Source organism: Kogia breviceps, chromosome 4 (genome assembly GCF_026419965.1).
Source record: "Kogia breviceps isolate mKogBre1 chromosome 4, mKogBre1 haplotype 1, whole genome shotgun sequence".
In the NCBI taxonomy this organism is placed as follows: Eukaryota; Metazoa; Chordata; class Mammalia; order Artiodactyla; family Physeteridae; genus Kogia; species Kogia breviceps.
Window position 1 is genome coordinate 164949964 of NC_081313.1, and position 21307 is coordinate 164971270.

General features: G+C 45.9%; 1 protein-coding gene across 1 annotated transcript in view; it reads right to left on the minus strand.

The window, feature by feature from the left end:
- SLIT3 (slit guidance ligand 3) overlaps window positions 1–21307 on the minus strand; it is a 631375-nt gene that overhangs the window by 270359 nt on the left and 339709 nt on the right. The gene's annotated exons all lie outside the window — the stretch shown is intronic.

A 21307-nucleotide genomic window follows, 5' to 3' on the forward strand; every position in this document is an offset into this window, starting at 1 on the left:
TATGGGGTAGGAAGGGGTCCACATATTGGAGGGACAGGGAGAAGGCTAGTGAGCCTGAAGCACAGGGGCCATGGGGATAAGTGTGGTGACACTGGGGTGAAATCAAGCAGGCCACGTGGAAGGACTTTCATTTCTGCCCTAAGAGAATGGGGGAAACCATTACAGTGCTTTAAGCAGGAGAGCGAGGGGATCAGAGGTGCATTTTGGAAGAAAGACACCAATTCCGTGGAGGATGAGTTAGACAGGGACAAGAGTGCAGGAGGAGATATTTAGGAGGTAGAAGTCCAGGCAAAAGGAGGTGGCAGCCTGGCCTTGGATGGTAGCAGTAGGAAAAGATGAAGTGGATCGATTATATGTTGTAGAGATACTCAACTAGACTGATGAGATATGGGGTCGGGGTAAGGGGGGTGTGGTATCCAAGATGCCATCAACCTTGTGTGGCTGGATGGGAGGTTCTGGCTTTCTCTGAGCCTGGGACACTGGAGGCAACTGGGATTGGGGAGGAAGATACAGACATGGGTGAGGATCCCAGGCTACTGCTCTAGGATGACTCACTAGCTGTACGACCTTGGGTGAGTCAGGTACCTCATGTTTTCTTTTTCGAATAATAGGAATATTAACAGCTACTTTTTTTTTTTTAAGGATTAGAATAAACTTTGGTGTCCACTGGGAATCTTTCTGGGCAAAACAATAATTCAAAAAGATACATGCACCCCTATGTTCATAGCCATATATATATATATATATATATATATATATATATATATAATGGAGTACTACTCAGCCATAAAAAAGAATGAAATAATGCCATTTGCAGCAACATGGACGGATCTAGAGATTATCATACTGAGTGAAATAAGTCAGTCAGAAAAAGACAAATACCATATGATATCACTTATATGTGGAATCTAAAATATGATAGAAATGAAGTTATCTACGAAACACAAACAGACTCAACAGACATAGAGAACAGACCTGTGGTTGCCAAGGGGGAGAGAGAGTGGGGGAGGGAAGGATTGGGAGTTTGGGATTAGCAGGTGGAAACTATTACATATGGAATGGATATACAACAAATTCCTACTGTATAGCACAGGGAACTATATTCAGTATCCTGTAATAAACCATAATGGAAAAGAATATGAAAAAGAATACATATATGTACAACTGAGTCACTGCTGTACAGCAGAAATAAACACAACATTGTAAATCAACTCTACTTCAGTAAAATACGTTTTAAGAAAAGAATAAACTTTGATGTCCAACCCAGTGGCAGGTATATAAGACTCTGTTAACTGATGGCAGTTATAATCATCAGTGTGTTTTCCTGAAGCGAACCATCAGATTCACACTAAGTCTCCTGAACAGAAACACCTTAGATGGTAATTCTGACTTCCAGAACGCAAGTATACCACAAGGACATAATCCTACGGGGTTCCAACCACGTCAGAGACACAGTAGGTCTGTATATTTAGCACATTTTCCTCCTCAGAGTATGGCAATCAAGTCCTTGTCCTGGCGTGTTGGAGCAAACTACTTGCAGGAAGGGTGAACTTCTAAATTCATACAATTTGCTGCGGTTCTATCCATGATGAGAGTACGTGAGGTGTATTCTGCCTGATACTAGGCAAAAAAGCATCTACGTTTTTCTGTCGGCATTTAACTGTCAGCAAGAATGGATTTTAGCACCTAACTTTTATAGAGAATGTTGGATTCTAATACATTAGTGTATGAGAGAAAGGGGCATTTAACAGGAAATGGTGAGAAATGCATATAAAGTGCTCAGCAGGTCGCCTGGTACCTCGTAAGTGACAAATTCATGGCGGCATGATTGTACTGCTGCTAATGTTGATATTGTCGTGTTCTGGAATAAAGCTCGATATATGAGTACTGTAATTTATAAGAACCCCTTTTCAGGGCATTTAGACACTAAGATTTGATTTTTAATCTCCTCTCTTTATTCTGCTTTATCCCTTTCTCTACATAATAATTGGAGCAGAAAACAATCTACCCCAAGGTGGAAGACAGAGCTACTTGTTTAAAACGGAAGACATGCTACACCTCCGGATCCACTGTGGGACAATGACATGAACGTTCTCACTGGGTGTATGAAACCCTGTAGACACACAGGAATAGCGCACCTGGGGGGAAGGAGGCAAGGGACAGGAAATAAAGGAGAACCCAAGGCAGACAAATCAGCAGTAGGGCAGGTAGAGGCACCTGGGCAACAAGCCAGCTGCAGGTGAGGACTGGGATTGATGAGAGGGGTCTTCAGGTGACACCCTGTGCTTGGGCACATTTCACCATGGGAAGTCAGCATCATCTGTCCCCCAGATTGCTATATTAAAATAGATAACAGGGAAGAACACGAATGTATACCTGGCTTAGGAATTTCAGCTAGAACTGCCGTCTAGTGAGCACCCCAGGAAAACAGTGAAACTTGTGGATTCTCACACTTCAGAAATTTGGAATTTTTGCTAATTCAGAAGGGCTTAAGATGATCTAAGTATATTCTATGCAGAAAGGCTTGGTGAAACAATATACCACTGAGGACACAATGGAGACTTAGTCGCAGAAAAACCAAGCATTCACAAAGTACATCAGACAGCTTTAAGCAGTCTTCTTCTGTAAAGCAAGCTGTCCTAAGCCTCTCTATTGGTCACTATTTCACTTTAGGATATTTATAATTTTAAAATGCAGTGAAATTGATCTTTAAAAATAAATGTTCTATAATCAAGAGTTTTCACGGATGCACGTTACAGGCATACCTCGGGGAAATTGTGGGTTCAGTTCCAGACCTTTGCAATAAAGTGAATATTGCAATAAAGCAACTCACACACACTTTTTGGTTTCCCAGTGCATATAAAAGTTATGTTTACACTACCCTGCAGTCTACTAAGTATGTAATAGCATTATGTCTAAAAAAACAATGTACATACCTTAATCAAAAATACTTTATTACTGAAAAATGCTAACCACCACCTGAGCCCTCAGGGCATCGTAATCTTTTTGCCGGTGGAGGGTTTGAAACATCTCGAGAATTACCAAAATGTGACACAGAGACACTGAGTGAGCAAATGTTGTTGGAAAAATGGCGCCCATAGACTTGCTCAGTGCAGGGTTACCACAAACCTTCAATTTGTAAAAAACGCAGTATCTTCGAAGTGCAATAAAATGGGATATGCCAGTATCTACACTTATGCAAGGCACTCTGGTATACAAAACCAAAAGTAACATTTAAGACCACGTTTTATGCTGTTAGCATTATTACTGTCCCTATATTAATCATAATAATAACACTTGCCATTTATTAAGCACTTTCCTTGTGCTTGGCACTCTGTTAGCGGTGTTTTCCTGCTTTACTTAACTGTATTATCCTATGTTTATCCCTGTTTTGCAAACGAGCACATTCAAGATTTGGGGTTAAGTTAAACAGCCGTGGTTACCCGAGGAGTCGGTGGCAGAGAGGGAATTTAAACTGGATTGGACTAACTCTGGGGCCGCACTCTCAGCAGATGGTAATGCAGTGGGGCAAGGACAGGATAAAAGCTGAGTTAGACTGTCAGGCAGTAAAGGACGACTGTCAAATTAGATGCGGGTGATACATGCTAACGGAGGCTAATAGCCCTTGGTGAGTGCCACTGGCTGGTTTGGTAATAACAGGCTTGTTCTGCTCAAGTCTTCGTCTTGAAAAAGTATGATGGCTGCCCAGGGCTAAAGAGCAAGAAGACTTAAATGATGGAATGCTTCTGGATGGTGCTTCCATAGGTTTGTCATCTTGAATGTCAGATGTCACCAGTCCTTTGTGCAGAGTGGTGATTCCCGAGAACATAGGTGATTTCCCAATGCTGCAAATCAACTGTTAAGAAGAACCACATCCTTGAATGTATTTACCGCTATTTGTATTCAAAAAACATCACTGATAGCAAAGAAGGGGGAAAAAAAGAACCCAGACCCTCCTAGACACATAAAATTATAAAGTACTTTTTTTTTTTTTTTTTTTTTTTTTGCGGTACGCGGGCCTCTCACTGCTGTGGCCTCTCCCGTTGCAGAGCACAGGCTCCGGACGCGCAGGCCCAGCGGCCATGGCTCACGGGCCCAGCCGCTCCGCGGCATGTGGGATCCTCCCGGACCGGGGCACGAACCCGTGTCCCCTGCATCGGCAGGCGGATTCTCAACCACTGCGCCACCAGGGAAGCACCCTATGAAGTACTTTTTATCATCTCTGTTTTAAAAAAAAAATGGAAGCAACTAGAGTCTTCAGATTCTTTTACAGCCTGGCCTATTTTGCAAACACCAACCATCCTACTAAGGGTATCAACAGTACGAAGCTGATTTAGTCCCAACCTGGAGATGGGAAATAAACTACTAGTCAGGTTGCATTAAATCAATCCTGAAATGAATCTTCCAGCTATCAAATCTGGGCTTTTCCGGACAGTTTTATTTGCTAATAAGCCTAATAAATTGAAAGCTGCCATGTGTTGTTGTGAGACGTGTTCCTTGGAAAGTATAAACGATGTGAAAATGTGGGTTTGCAGCAAGCAGGCGTGGCAAAAGATGGGGCTGGGAGAAGGAACGTGGGTCCTGTGTTTCAGTGAAGCTCTGGCTGGTCTGCCCCGTCTCCAGATGGAACCACTCAGGATCCCCCAAGGACTGTTGTCATTCCTGAGTGAGTTACAGGAACAAATGAAACCCAACACTCTCCTATGACAGCAAACTAGCCCACAGGGTTTGGACAGTTAAAACCTAGTCAATCTTAACTTTTGGAAATCTCTGAAAGATGATATTCTTGTTTTAGCCTGTAGTTTGTCTGCTTATTTGTTTCTCATTATTTTGGTTTGAGGCCTTTTGAAGCACCAGGAATTTGTCTACAATCTAATTTCCTTCCACTTTTTCTGGCCTCTCACAAAGTTGGGGATTTTTTCTCATCTCCTATCTCTGCCCTGTTTTCTAATGAATTCAGTTAGTGACTGAAATTGAAGACATCAGGCCCATTCATCTCTAGGTAGGAAGAATAGCAGAGTCGCATGAGACCTGGGTTCAAACTCTGGCTCCACATACTACCTATGTTAGGTCATTTCATCCTTCTGAGACTTGCTTTTCTCAGCTGCCTAACGGGAATGAGAAGTGCTGTTCCACATGGTTGTTTCTAGTACTAAATGGGATATTCTTTGCAAAGTGCTTACATGGTGCCTGGCATGTAGTAAGTGCTCAATAAACTACAGCAGGTATTGTTTCTAACATGGTACCTGAGTACTGATGCCCAGTTGGGGATACGGTTCTCCTTATCATAACTTTGGGGCTCAAGGTTTGTCCCAAAGTGGAGAAATGGAAATCCAGTTTCTGACTTGCCTCTTTCGGGTAAATGAGTGAAGAATTCCAATTTTTCATGGTAATATTTTCACCTATCCAGACTCAGGGATCATAGGGCACAGAATTTGCAGTTGGGTAAATTGAAGGTCAAGTGCCAGGTCTACTCAAGTATGTTACAGAACTCCTCTGAACATAACTGTCCTCATCTGTAAGACTAAAAATATTTATCTTGTGATGTTTGTCAGGGTCTAACAGGTTTATTTATATAGAAAGAATCGGCAAATTGTTACGTTTTAAACCTATTTGTAATGTCTCCTTTTAGTATCTAGCACTGGGTCTGGTATATAGCAAGCAGTTATTTGAGAGGTGGTCAACTTTCCCTCCAATCCACCATATCTGCATCATTTTCAATGTAAGTAGTTGATGTGTGGAAGGGGGAGTGGGGCAGGGCTAGTCTCCAGAGAGACCACATGACTCAGGGTGGCCAATGTCAATAGTGCATCCCCTAGAAGAAGCAGTGATTGGTTCAGGGATGGGCACATGACCATGCCAGAATAAGCTTCAGAACTTTCACAGGATATATTGGGGGGACAAAAGAGCTCTTTTTTTTTTTTTTTTTTCTGCCAAACTCCATGCGGGAGTGATAAGTATAGAAGTACTGGGAGCCACCATGTAGAAAAAGTCCCAATGACATTATTGGACGGCTAGGTCCAATCTTGCCTGAAGCCCTTGAATTTTTAGTTTTTTGTGCCAAGAAGTTTCCTTTTCTTTCTTTCTTTCTTTCTTTTTTTTTTTAAAGTCATTTTTAATTTGGGTTCTACTACTTGCAAATGAGAATCCTGACTATACTTCAACAGTTTATATTGGTTTTGTTTATTTGCTTGTTTTTAACCTTGGTCTGTAAGCTAGATGTGCTTTAGGGAATAAACATTTGTATAGCACATTGTATCTGTGTGTATTTCTTTTTGGGGGGAAGCGGGGGTATATAGAATCGTTGGTCTGCAGCCATCTAGATTTCTGCTTATGCACAAACCTTTCTTTTTTGGAAAGTTGGATTCTTCCCTAATCTTTACTGTAACTATGCTATGAATATAGTCACTTTCTAAATCTAAAGCTTTTTTGATCATTCCACATTCTCCTTGACCTTCCGTGTCTTGAATTGCTGATCACCAAATGAGGCCATAAGATGTTATCAGACATAAAGGGACCAACTGGTTGGTCTGGTTGTGCCTCTCAAAGCCTCTGGAGTTTTGCGGGGTCACCAAAGTCTAGGATCAGAAGGATAAAGAGATGCCATCTTGCTAGTCAATGCTTGACTCTTGGTGGTGGCTGCTCGGAGGTCAGTTTTGAGATGTGTTGGAAGTCCAAGCCCAGGCTAAGTAGAGAAGTGTGTGAGGGTCCATTAGCAATGTCTGCAATGGGCTTAGGAGGAGGAAGTGGAGGCACTGCTGACCCTAACAGACGTCAGGAGCTCAGATTTACCTACATAGAGTTTTAATTCTTACCAGTTCACCCAGAGGAGTTTGGGGCCCCCCAAACCGTCATTAAGTCAAATCATAAGATATCGATTGGTAATTTACATCTGTCCACTGATGTTACTATCCATGTCTCTAATTCCAGGAACTTCAGAAGGGACTCGGGCGCTTATTCTAGTCTGTCCTAAAAGAGGACAGACTCTAGTGAATACACCAGAAGAAGGGTTTGGGGTAGCCCCCAAAGAACAGTTCCATGATGTGTTCTGTGTGCAAAATTTTCCTGAGCTCAGGAAGAAGAAAGTATTTAGCAACTAAATTAGTTGTTCAAAACTGACATCTAATTCTCATGGCAAACAGAGGAAGAAAACTGCTCCCAACCAACTTGGTTAATCCAAATATTCAACTGCCATGAGCTGAACACATACTTTGTGCTTAAAATACGTATATAAACTGAGTTCACATGTGTTTGTAGAATGCTAGGCTAGGAATAGCAACTGTTAGTGGTAACCTCAGTTCTGGGACCATCCAGCTGGGTGACCACAGATTAACCTCTTTGAGTCTCAGTTTGATTATCTGTAAAATCATTATAATAATGCCAATTTATCCCAAAGCGCTGCTGTGTGGGCCAAATGACAAATGTGGAAGTGCTCTGTAAAGCTATGAAACATTATTCAAATGCAAGGTATTATATGGGCACACACTCTCTCTCTATGTGTACATATACACAGAGTTTATGAATAATATATGAGCTCTGTGAGTCTCAGCTCCACTCTGATCAATAATCTCACCTCCGTGCTCACACAGAACATTAGCGACAAACATCTTGGATGAGTGTTTTGACAACGACTACAATGGCACTAAAGAACAGTGTTGAAAAAAGGAAAACAAACAGGAAACTGCTGACAGTGGCTTTAAGCCACAAACTCTATCTGAGCAAAACTCCTTGGCGAATCCCTAAGCAGTAATTCCATAAACAAAGCCATTCACTCAGTTTTACCCCCAAAGTCCTTGGTGGCCCAGCAGTGCACATTCTGAAGGTTCACTTTGTTATGCACAGTCCCCATCCTCGGACTAATCTTTTTATAATGAACTTAATCCAGTTAGAACTCCCTAGGATGGCCACGTGTCAACGTAATTGGATAACGGCCTGAGATTTTGTAATTATTCCTACTCTTCAAGCAGAGCTGGTTTGGGTGTGCCCAGCCCCTCCTCCTAGCACTGACAACCATTTTCCCAGTGGTAAAGCTAATGCTGAGGGGGAGAGCGTCAGATGAGCTCTGTCCTGGGGGCCGGGGTGTTCGCAGGAGGAAACTGGGATGGAGGGAAAGGCAAGAGTGGTGGAGAGTCAGCTGCTCTGGGTAGACAATCTGTCTCTCTTAATAGGCTACTCCTTGCAATAAAGAAACGCAGACTTTGAAAGGCGTAGGTGTCTCTGCACCACGGGGAAGAACAATTAACCCAGTTGAGAAAATGGTTTTGAACCATTTTGCAGCTGCTCGGGCACTGCGTCCTGCCTCATTTTCCTCTTTACCTTTCCCACCATCGATGCACACCAGGCTTGCCTCTGTTCTCCCCAGTGCCCTTAGACATAAAGACACAGCGCCTCTTTGGGGGCACTAGTCCCAAAACACGCTGAAAGAGGAAGTGCGGGTTGAGTCGGCGATTATGGAATTAAGATGCCAAGGTGTTCCCTGAAAACAGAAAATTCAAATGCACAATCACACTAAAAGGGTGCCTTTCCAGTTTGTTCCTTGAACGTCTGTGGGTCAAAGTCGTTAGCAAGTCTAGGCTTGGCCTCCCCAAGCTATTTAGTATGGGGACTTGATGACTCTTTCATATCAAATGGGCCTCTCCTGTGTATCCCAAACTTCCCCTGAGTTGAGACTGTCAGGCCCACTTTAATAAGCCTATTTCAAGACTTAGAAGGATCTGTACCTCCCGTCATCTAAAGGATGCTGATGAAATAGAGATGAGCGTGTCAGACCGCTAACTGGGAAGGACCTGTGATGCGAGAGGAAAGGAGGAGGAAGGAGGGAAGAAGAGGTCCCCAAGGTGGTACCTCTCTCCAGCTCAGCAGATCTGCAACACTGATGCTTAACTTGTGCAAAGTGAACGGAAACCTGGTAAAAACGGCACTCACGTAAAGGGAACGAGACTGTGGTGAAACTAGCTCACACGGCTCCGAGCCACACCACACTGACTCATATCAGGGAGTCGTCTTCATAATTTGCAATTGTGAAATCTCATTCCAGGGAAGGAGACCAAAAGGAGATCAAAGGCTTCCGGACTGGTATTCACTACTGGGGCAAAAGGGAGAGGTTGACAAATTCTGGCCTCCCTCTGAGGGTCTGTGCCTCTCCTCTCCCTGCTTGGAGCCCAGTCCACACGCTTTCCTTCTAACATGTTCTAGGTCTGCTTTCAGCTATTCCAAATCTATCAACACTGAGATAGGAAAAACAAAAAAATCCCGACTGCTTTAGGGCTAAACTCGGGTGCTTCCTCCCAACACAGGGATCGAAACACATGCACATGTGGCTCGGTAAAGCGGCAGCCAGCGACTTAGGAAGCTCAAACCAAGTGAAGAAAAAAAAGGGCATTGGTTCTGTTAAGTCTGGGCCAAATCACTCTCGATTTGTTCTAATCTCTGCACTAGTATTTATGTTCATGATTGGATTAGAGACATGCTTTTCCTCCCAGGCTACGGCCTTGGAAAGTCCTTTGCACACTCTTTCTAAATTTCTCGTTGTAATAATAGCTGCACTGTATATATTAAGTTTTCTGTACGCTCTGCTCATTTAATTATTACAGAGCTGTAAGGAGTCCCATCTAAGGTAGGTGATGAAACAGAGGCTCTGAGACGTGAGACAACTTCCCCAAATTCACCCAGCTGTTTAGAGGGAGGCTGGAGTTTGGGTTTCACCACCACACACTCTGGCCTGGAACCCTCTCCCACCCCTTCTGACTTGCGAGCTCTGCCTGAGGGCCTGAGATCCACGAGGAAGGGGGGGGGCTCGGCTGAGCCCAGTTCTCTTAGCTACCCCAGCCTCTTTGCACTAGAGAATCAGTCCTGCTCCAGGCCTGGCGGGACCAGAGGGCCTTGGTGTCACCAAAGCCGCTATTGTGGGGCAGCATTGTTGGCTTGGGGACACTGAGCATTCCCCCCAATACCTGCACAGAGGTCTGGTCCTGCCTTTTCCTACCAGGCCTCCGCCAAGAGGCAGCCACTTCCAGGGAGGGTTTTTCATGGTCCCACAAGTCCTCCCCAGCGTTGCTCACACAGCACAACAGTGACATCCAGGGGAGAGGCTGGGTGATGGCAGGAACTACCTGGCCCCAGCTTCTTCCACAGGTTTTGGGCTGACTTACAAGCACACAGACCCTGACTCATCAGGAGCTGGGCATCTGGGGCTTGTGGGTCAGCAATCCCCTCCGCCGCCCCTGCAGCTTGCCTGGGGTCCTTCTACACTGATTACATGCCCTCCCCCCCAGCCTGGCCCTCACCCTCTCATTCCCACCTCATCCCTAGCCTTTGCTCAATGACTCCAGCGTTTAGGGAAGGCGTCTTTAACTTGACCTAGTCGGATACATGTCAGCTTCCCCCACCCCTCAAACACATCTCCATTCAGGAAGTCTTTTTATCAGCACCACCTGAGGACAGAGAAGTTTCTGGAACTAAAAATGAACTCAGTACTTCCCTCAAAGAAAAGTTTTCACAAGCAAATGGCAAATGTGCTGGATGTCTTATTATTACTATTATACCTCTATCATTTTATCATTCATATTCATTGTGCTGTTCCGTTTGGCTTGATCTGCACTAAGAAGAGTAAAGGTTGTCTATGGAAGCAAGAAACAGTCACTACACATAGAGAATGAGACTCTAAACACACATGTGTGCTCGTATACACACACACACACACACACACACACAGACAGAGGCAGAGAAAGAGAAATATGCAAGCATTTAAACATCTAAACAGACACCAGGGGCGATACAAATGGAAAGGTTACAAGAGAAATGCAACAAGAGAAAAAACAGATCTTTGCCTCTGGGAGTGTTTGGGCTGGTGTCTGCCCATAATGGCCCACGGCCTGTGGGTGTTGTCTCTGCAGAGTGCACTCGGGATGCACCCTGGATCCCTCAGGAGCTGGGGAGAGAGCTGCCACCTGCAGCCTGGGTGCTGGGTCTTTACTCACAGTCCCCTGCTCGCCACCTGCTTTGGCCAGGAGGTGGCAGGGCAGAGATGCCGTGCAAGACTGAGGCCCAAAGAGGCAGCAAAAAAGGGAACCCAGACTGGTATGATGAGCCCTGGTCCTTTGTGCACTGCCTCCCTGCCACCACCTGCCCAGGCTGAGTGAAGCTTCAGCGCTACTGGTGTTACCACTGGGGCCAGCTCCTCTGTATACTTTGTCGGGTTTGGTGGAATCCTTCTCCAAGTATGTGCCCCACATTCAGGGCCAGGGGCAGGGTGAAGGTCCCAGGCCTGGGCAATGGGAGAGGAGCCTGAAAGGTAGCTTGCATCATCCTGGGAGAAAGGCAGGAGGGAAAGCACAAGGGCCCAGCTGCCTGCTTCCTCTCCCTCGACTGGACGGTCCACCTGAGCATCACACCTGCCTTGTCTAGGGCCGTACACAGTGCTGGGCACAGGTTCTCAAGCACTATTTGACGTGTAGTCGTGACTATAGGAGGCGCTGGAGCAGCTGAGGTGAGCTGTCGTTTTCTGGGTGTAGCGGGGAGAATCAGAGAGGGAAGGAGCTCAGTTTTGAGCAGGCAGGATTTAGGTGCAGATAGAGTTCAGAGCCCGAGCCCGTGGGAGCTGCGGAAGGACACACGGCTGCAGGTAGCAGCTTTCTCTCAGCTCCTGAGAGAAATGATCGTGAAGACTGGGTGACACTTCCTAGGTTTAGGTGGCGGAGTCCCCCTCTCTGGAGATTTTTAAGAAAAGGAGAATCTGGAAAGTAAGTTTCAGTGGCTTGATTTGCTGCAAGATGCAGGGATAAGAGCTTCCTTTTTCCATGAGCAGGTATTTTTTCTTGCCTGTTCTTGCTTTAGAAACAAAATCTAGCCTGAGCCTAACACATACAACAAACAAAAGGGACGAGTCTGACTGAACATGGACAAGGCCAGAGCTCAGCTATTTGGACCACCCCCTGGCTGTCATTCTCTCCTCAAAGGCATTGTGTGAAAATCCCAGGGCTCTGCTAACATAGGTTTGGAAGCTGTTGGTGAGGACAGATCATCAAGGCCCACAGAATTCCTAGCTGGTCATCCACTGGATCAGTTTCAAATTCATCTTCCGGAGCTCTCAAGGGAGGGGTGTGGACTAGATCAGCAGCTCCCACATCTGGCTGTTCTTCAGATGCCTACAACCCACCCCACATCTCCAGGATCAGAACTTCCTGGAGCAGGACCTGAGCATCTATACTTTTCATAAGCGTGTTTGGGGACTCTGATGATCAGGATTGGGAGGGAGCCCCTGGACAGGCTGACCTGTGAGATTCTCCTCACCTGCAGGACTTCCGAGGCTCTGCAGCTCTGCTTTTTTTTTTTTTTTGCGGTATGCGCGTCTCTCACTGTCGTGGCCTCCCCTGCTGCAGAGCACAGGCTCCGGATGCGCAGGCTCAGCGGCCATGGCTCACGGGCCCAGCCACTCCGCGGCACGTGGGATCTTCCCGGACCGGGGTACGAACCCGTGACCCCTGCATCGGCAGGAGGACTCTCAACCACTGCGCCACCAGGGATGCCCTGCAGCTCTGCTTTTAACCTGGAACAAACCTGACTGGGTTTGTGTAAGCTATGCTTCCCTCCCAATAATGTATCCACAGAGCAGAGGCCGCAGAAAGTCCAGGCAGTCATGGGGACCGTTCAGCATCTTGACGGACATTCCAAGAGGAACCACACCATGGGAAATAAAAAGCAATGGGGTTACCGATGAAGGCTCATATCTGTAGTATGTCACCCACATGTGGTTCCATGAAACTCCAGCCCCTGGAACACATCACAGGGATGTTCTTGCTCTTGTTATAGCCAGCACATCCTCCGGAGAAGGCTTCCTTTGAGAATCCTCCAAAATCATGTGCCATGACTATATACACATGAGGCCAAAAACAGCTGACCAGACTGGGTTAAAAAAAAAAAAATCAAAAGCAAAGTGCCAAAATGGAGGGGAATCTTTGCTAGAGTTAGGTAAAGAAGTCAGCGTGTAAGGCAAATTTACAGCTAGTTAAAATTGCCCTTGAAAATTCCTTAAATCACCCATAAAACACTGCATTGGATGGCTTTGAGTATACAGTTCTGTATAGTAATATATACATGTTAATATATAAAGCAGGACAGGAAAACTTTTTCTTAAAGGCCCAGATGGTCAGTATTTTAGGCTTAGTGGGTCCTACAAACTCTGTCACAACTACCGGATTCTGCTGTTGTAGCAAGAAAGCAGCCACAGCCATACAAATAAATGAGCATGGCTGTGCCTTAATAAAATTTTATTAACAACAGGCAGTAGGACCAACAGGCAATTGGTCCTTGGGCCAATTTCCCAGGCCAGAGTTTGTCACCCTCCATTATATAATATAATAGAGGGAAGGACCTATTTTACAAAAAATATCTGTCTCAAAACTACCGTATAAGGATGTGGAGTGGGAGAGAGACGTCGATTCGTGTTTTCTGTCTCAGGTTCACCGGGGCATGCGTTGACCAGAATGGCAGGTGACATCACCCAATATTAAATGATGTATTTGACTCTCACTGCTCAGCCCACAGAGCTGAATTCCATACGTTGACTCTTACCCTTCATAACTCAATATATACATATAAAAACACCAAGCCTGTTCATTTTTTTTCTAATTTCAATTAGTTACACCACATCCCAGAGGTTTAGACTAGGGCACATCTAAATCATGGGTGGCAGCAAGGGGAAATATGAGAAAAGTCAGGTTCCATCCCTATCTAGGAAGATGGCAGACACCAGGAGGAAAATCAGCCCCAGGGTAGAGAAGCTTTTGGTGTGGGAGAGGGGAGTGAGGGTTTTCTTACTGACAATATTCGGCAGGAGAATAGCACCACTCTGTTTGTTTGCAATGGTCAGAGTGCAAAAGTTCTTGTGAAAGACTTACACACACACTTGGCATAGTATTTAAGGCAGAGTGACTTACTGTCAACACTGGTTAAAGGAAGCAGCGATTCCTAGATGTGAACGATGCTTATTAAGAAAAATATCATTTCAGGCAATGGGAAGGAGCTGCACCATTCGATGGGAAAGTGCAAGAAATGAGCTCTTGGCTTACTCCTTAGAGAAGCGAGCCCTCTTGATGATAAGGGGGTCCTGCTGACCAGTGGGCTGACCCCTGGTTTGGCCTGATCTGTCACTCTGTCTACCCCTACAAAACCATCTCATGAAGAGACACCTCCACCGAAGCGAGACGCAGAGCCAAGAGAAAAGAGATCCACGACTTAAGTTCATAGACGCACAAGGCTGTTCCAGACCTGGGAAATACAGGGCACAGCCCCGACAAACCCGGCTGGAAGGTCCCTCTTCGCTGCCCCCCCTCGTCCCTGTCTTCCAGACTCAACACCGCGAGCTCCGCCTTGCCCCACTGCTCAAACCTATCTTGAATTTCCTGTTGTTTCCCGGGGAAGTAGGAGGCAGCTCCAAAGAGTTGGGAAATAGATTTAATGAGAAATATTCCCTCCAAATTCCCAAGTTCTGTGGGTTATAAATGAGGCCATGAATCACGGGGCTTCCCGTAATATTTTACTTATAAAATAAATATAAATAAAATAAAATAATAAAATAAAAATAAATAAAGTATTTTGTAATATTTTTATTTGAAAAAGCAAGAAAGGACGTTGGAGGCATAAATAGATGCAAAGACCAGATTTTGACCCAAGTCTGGTTAAGAGGCAAGGTCTCATTCCCCCTCCTGGCATTCCCAGCCCTCCAGCTGTAAGAGCTTTATTACTGGAGTTCAGCACGCGTTTACATTCCAGGCTGATTGTTGGCACCGATGTCACATTTGGTATTACTTCCCCCACGTTGCTGCATTCCTCCCCCCACCCCCCCACCCCGGCTCCGGCTCCGTCACCCCCACCCCACCCCGAGAAGTTCCCACAAACGATCTTGAAGGCCTGAGGGCCCACTCTGTGGGGAGCAGGAGGAAGATGAGGAGGAGGAGGAGGGACAAGAGGAGCAGGAAGAGAGGGCCGCCAGAGGAGGAGAAGGAGAAGGAAGGGGAGAAAGAAGAAGGAGAGAGGGAGGAGGGGGAGGCAGAAAAAATGGCTAAAAGGGTAGAAAAAAAAATGACACCAAAGGGATGAAGGAAATATTACAGAGCAGGAAGAAAAGACAAGAAAAAGGATAAGAAGAAGAAGAAAAAAAGTGAGAGTCAGCAAAGTGAATGGGGAGGCAAATCCCACAGAAAACATTATTTCCTTCTTAAGAAGCTCATCCAATTGGAGGATTTCTTTGCTCTGACATCTTCTGCATAGAGATTTAGGTCTCACCCAAATGGATGTTTCTCTTCCCACAGCCATGGCTGTTAGCAGATTGGTACAGCTTTTATTCATTCATTCATAAAGCTTGTGTTTCTGAGGAATTATTTATACCCAGGTCATGAGCATCATTGTGAGGATTCAAAGAAATAGCAAGTGCTTAGCAGAGGGGCTGCCCCCTAGGAAGGGCCCAACAGCATCTCAGCAATTATTAATCACCCCAGCTACTCCTCAAGGAGCCTACAGTTTAGTGGGAAAAAGGGGGAAAACGAAGTGAGAATATTCTCTGTTTTCCCGGCCCATGTCTACGCACGCCCACTCAGAAACAAACTCGGCCTGTTCTCATCTGCCACTGGAAGAGCTGCGGTAGTTAAATGAGATAATTAGTGCAAAGCACTAAGCAGGTCTCCAGGTACACGCAAGCACAGCCTGTTATCAGCGATGCAGGGCCCAGTCCCTGCACATAGTAGATGCTTGATATAACCCCGCGGAAGCGACGTAGGTGCTGTATGCATATTCCCTCCCACATTCTCTTCTGGGTCCCCTAATTGACTCTCAGCCCGGGGAATTGGGGCAACAGAATCAAACATTCACTGTGCACAAACAGCCCTCCTACATAAATATTTATTTGCCCTTCAAAATGTTTTCTCTGCTGCCGCCAGCTGAGAACCAAAGAAACGCTATATTTAAGCATCCGAGTTGACGGCTTCTAAAATGTAGCCATAATGGGCCCCCAAATAGGCTCTGCCTGTGGAGCTGGGAGCTGAGAAAATTTTACTTCAAAGGTGTCATTTCTGCTCCAGGGAAACAGGTGTCACTCCAGAGCCCAACAATTCGCTGAAAATGGTCTTATTCTAGATGATAGAGCATAGGATGGAAGGAAGGAAGGAGGCAAGAGGGTGGTAGAAAGCTTTGGCGATTGCTTCTCCAAAGGAGTTAACCTCGGGCAGGGTATTCAACCCCCTGGGCCTTAACTGCTCACCCATAAACTAGGAAGAATAATCCTGACTTTGCCGGGCTGGAAGCAGCACAGATGACGGACACTAAATAAGAGAAGTGAAGCTGGGGCTTCCCTGGTGGCGCAGTGGTTGAGAGTCCGCCGGCCGATGCAGGGGACACGGGTTCGTGCCCCAGTCCTGGAAGATCCCACATGCCGCGGAGCAGCTGGGCCCGTGAGCCACGGCCGCTGAGCCTGCGCGTCCGGAGCCTGTGCTCCGCAACGGGAGAGGCCACAACAGTGAGAGGCCCGCGTACCGCAAAAAAAAAAAAAGAAAAAAAGAGAGAAGTGAAGCTGGCACACAAGGCTCTCCATGAATGCTGGTTATTTTTATTTATTAGAAACAGTGGCTTAGGGACTTCCCTGGTGGCACAGTGGTTAAGAATCCGCCTGCCAATGCAGGGGACATGGGTTCGAGCCCTGGTCCAGGAAAATCCCACATGCCGCGGAGCAACTAAGCCCGTGTGCCACAGCTCCTGAGCCTGAGCTCTAGAGCCCACGAGCCACAACTACTGAGCCCATGTGCTGCAACTACTGAAGCCTGCATGCCTAGAGCCCATGCTCCGCAACAAGAGAAGCCACCGCAATGAGAAGCCCGTGCGCTGCAACGAAGAGCAGCCCTTGCTCACTGCAACTAGAGAAAGCCCGCACGCAGCAACGAAGACCCAACGCAGCCAAAAATAAATAAATAAATAAATTTATAGAACAAAGGAAAAAGAAACAGTGGCTTAGTTGTGTTTGGGGTTTGGGGAGCAAAAATGGTAGGAAGCTCCTTGAGACGAAAGGAAGGATATTCCTTTCTAATGCCTTCAAGGTTGCCTGTCTCACAGTTTTAAGTTGGTTAACACTCTGCAAAGTAGGTTCCCAGAGATAATGATTCTATCAGTTAATTGACATACTACTATCAGGGTATGTCATCTCCAATTTACAGATGACAAACGCAAGGTTTGCAGGCAGGATACGACCTTTCCAAGGTCATTTGAAGCCAAGGTTCCATGTCTCCAAAGCCTAAGAACTCAGGGAGTTCAAACCCACATACCAGCGGGGGCCAGGAAGGTCAGGAAGAAGAGTGACGTGGCCACGTGTAAAGCCATTGTTTGGTAAGATGGAGAGTTAGGGCTTGCTTCCAGGGGGCAGCTCTTCTAGCTGATTGTTGCCGGGAAAGAATATGGGCCAGGGTGGCCAGATCTTCTGATTTTCAAGCAAAACAAAGACTCTGGATTTCTAATGGCAACAACTTTACAAATAAAGCACGTGCAAATAGATGAAAAATGAATATTAAAGATTATGCTTAAAACATTGGAAAAAAAAGCACATGCACCTACGCGTCAGATCTGACCTGAAGTCCTTCCGGTTTCTGCTCTCACCCTCCATCTCTGCCTCCAAAGACTTCAGAATATCTCTGGTTGTCCTGGGGGAAGGCCTGTTGCCGGGCCACACTTCTCCGGCCACCTAGTGGCACTCCTGGCCTTCCCCACGGTGGGGGGGGGGCCCAGCTCACCAGGTGTTTCCTATTTAATTTTGATGTGCAGGTTTTAACAAGAGCAATTTATAAGTTTGACATTGTCAGTGGTGGTCTGAATGGCTTTTCAGACTAATACAAAGGCTGCCAGAACCCATTAGCAAATCAATTGGGTAGTGTGGTGTTTTTGAAAAGAAAATTATTTTTCTATTTTTGCAGGTTAGACAGCACTGCTCCCTGGAGGCTCCCGCAAGAGGGACTCCGGGTGGCTGCTTTCTCTAAGTCGTGAATACTAATCGTTGGGACTAAACTGCTTCCTGCTCTCCTGCCTCTCCCCCTCCCCTCCCTGCCCACAGCCTCAAGTCTGTTTACTAGTTCAGGTTGAAGCAGTTTATTCAGCCCCTTCTGGGGGTCAGGCTGTTGTACGCCCCGAGAGATAGGAGATGCATTTGAACATGAGTTCAAAATCTGTGGCCCCAACTGTACCCTGGCAGACACACTCCAGTACCGATCACGTGGCCAGGTGAGCATACAAGGGACAAGCTTGGAAAACATCACCATTGGACCAAGTTCCCAAACTCTGTTGGGCCCAGAAAGAACACTAAGCTTTGGGCCACTGCTGAAGGATTCAGCGTAAGAGTGGTGATTATAGAGGCTGTGTGTCGAGGTGAGGGGGGGAGATGAGAACAAACACGGCACCAGCAAGGAAGAACTCGCTAATGATGAGTCTGTCTAAATTTTGTTTTGTAACATGTGATGAAAGCTTCTTTCCTGCTCCTTTACCCCTTCCAATAAATCCTGTGGGAATGTCTGCGTTTGTGGCTAAGATTTCAGGTTTAGGTATGTGACTCCTGCTGAGTCTGATCTTAAGTTGCTCAAGAAGCGAGAGGGACCAGCCAACGAACATGTGGGTTATTTCCATGTCAGCAAAAGAGCAGGGGCAGCGATCTGCTGCTCTGGGGTAACACACACTCTGCAGGCAGCCACACCACGTGCACGGGCGTGAAGCCTTCCTGGCCCGATGGCAAAGTAGAAATAGTACCTGTCTGAGAATCTGGAGGCCTAAGTTCTAATCCTGGCTCGTGCACTAGCTTGCTAGTGACCTCACGCAGGTTATATCTGACCCTGGACCTCAGTTTAACCATCAGTAAATGAAGGCGTTGGCCTACATCCTGGAGAAGCTGAAGTCTCACTTAAGAATAACATCCCAGCTTCTGACAGGCATTGAAAGCCAGGTGGAGCCCCTCAGGGGAAAGAGGCTCTGTGTTAGTTAGTATGACTGCAGGCCAAACCCATGTAAGCAAGTCCCCCCACACATGAAAACCACCCTGGAGAGGCCACTATTCTACATCATCTGTGACTTTGTGGGATAAAGTGTTTGTAAGTGGAAGAAGAAACAAACAATCACGTTTGTTTCAATTATGACAGACACCCCGGGAGAGGACACCCCTGGAGAGGCCCCGCCCTGGCTGTCTGGAGCAAGTGATCTCTCTGGAACGAATCCTGAGGTGTAGGGACCAGGAACCCGTCCTAGTGATGTGCACTGAGGGATTCAGAGCCTTGAGGACTTGGCTGCTTAGTTCTTCCGCAGCTCCCAGGCCTCAGCTCCGTCAGCCCTGTGCCTGGGAGTCAGCCTGGAGCTGCTTCTCCTGTGTTCAGCTCAGACATGAAGGACCCTGGCTGTGGTCCCCAGCAAAATGAAGACATCTGGCCTTAGTGGGAACATGTCACTCCAGATGGTAACGACAAAGAACGTTTACTGAGCACTCTGCCTGTGCCTTGCGCTGTGATGTACGCTTGCACCCTTGCAACCGTCCTATGAGACAGGAATTATTCTTATCCTCATTTTAGAGGTGAGGGAACTAAGGCACAGAGAGGTTAAATAACTTGCCTACAGTGACACATGGGTAGAAGGCAGAGCCAGGACTCAATCCCAGGCAATCAGATCCCCAAGCTCTTCATTTTAGCCACATATTATACTGTTCCCCTAACATGGCCGATGGCTCTAGACAGAGTCAGGAACTCTGCTGCGTATCTTCTATGCTCTTGTTTAAATGTATGCCTTCCCAGAGCAAGACAAATATCATATGATATCGCTTATATGTGGACTCTGAGAAAAAGATAAGATGAACTTCTTTACAAAACAGAAATAGACCTACAGACACAGAAAACAAACTTTACCAAAGGGGGAAGCGGTGGGGGTGAGGGATAAATTAGGAGTTTGGGATTAGCAGATACACACCACTATATATAAAATAGGTAAACAAGGACCTACTGTATAGCACAGGGAACTCTATTCAATATTTTGTAATAACCTATAAGGGAAAAGAATTTGAAAAAGAATACATACATATGTATTTTCATATATATGTTTAACTGAATCACTGTGCTGTATACACTTGAAACTAACAAGGCATTGTAAATCAACTACACTTCAATTTTAAAAAAAAATGAGTGTCTTCCCTGCTGGATTAGAAACTCTAGGAGAGCAGGAGCCACGTCTTACTTATTCACCACTGCACGTACGGTGCCCAGCAAGTACATGGCATGTACTAATGCTCAGTGAACCTCTGGTTTATAATGCAGACACAAATAGATGTGTGAATAAAATCCAGCAGGTGAGAGTTAAAGAGCAATACCTCCTCCCTAGAATTCTGAAAAGAAAAAGGTTAAATACATTTGTTAAATGCCCACTTATTTGCCAGATACTGTGTGAAATGTTTTACATGATTGGTTTCTTTAATTGTCATAACAACAAGGGAGGTACAACTTCATTCTTCCTTGGGGAAAACTGAGGCTCAGAGAGATTAAGTAAATTGCCCCAAATCATGCAGATTTAAATGGCAGAGCTGGGACTCAAATTCAGGACTATCTGACTACAGAACAATCTGTGACTGTGTGTCACGTGAGTCCAAACTTAAACCAGTCTTGCTCAAAGATACCTTCTTAGGCTTGGATGGTTTGGTTTGGGAGAAAATAGTCACCACATAGTACAATGTAAATAACATGAAACTGAATGAGTATCAGAAGTTGTGGATTTTAAGCTTGGCACGTTTACTAAATTAGTAAGTTTCTCCCCTGTCTTGGACCATCGGTAAAATGAGGAGGCTTGAGCAGAAGATCAGTAAAGTACCTCTCAATTTTAATGGTCTATGACTCAGTGGAAGAAACAGAGCCCAGAAGAGAGCCAGGAGATGCAGCAGTGGTCTTGGGGATCTGGGAGTAGGTGATCTCTCTCCGGCCCGCTGGAGGTGGTGATAAAGAGGACAGCAATGAGAAGGTAGGTATGATACCCTTAGATTTTTTTTTTTTTCCTAATTTCCCATCCTGCGTGAACCTTGTGAGGCTTCAAAGCCCTTGAGTCATTCAGACACTCACTAGCTCAATGTCAGGAAGTGGTGGCTGTTTCTTCAGCGTCCCAGATAATGCTAAGATTTTAAGAGAGAGCCAACGATACAAAGCCAGGTTATGACTACTGGAAGGAAAATACCTGAGCGTTTAGCAAGGATTTGTAGTCATGGAACCAGAGAATACTAATAAAGTCAGACCCCTAGAGCACTGGGAGATAGGAACTG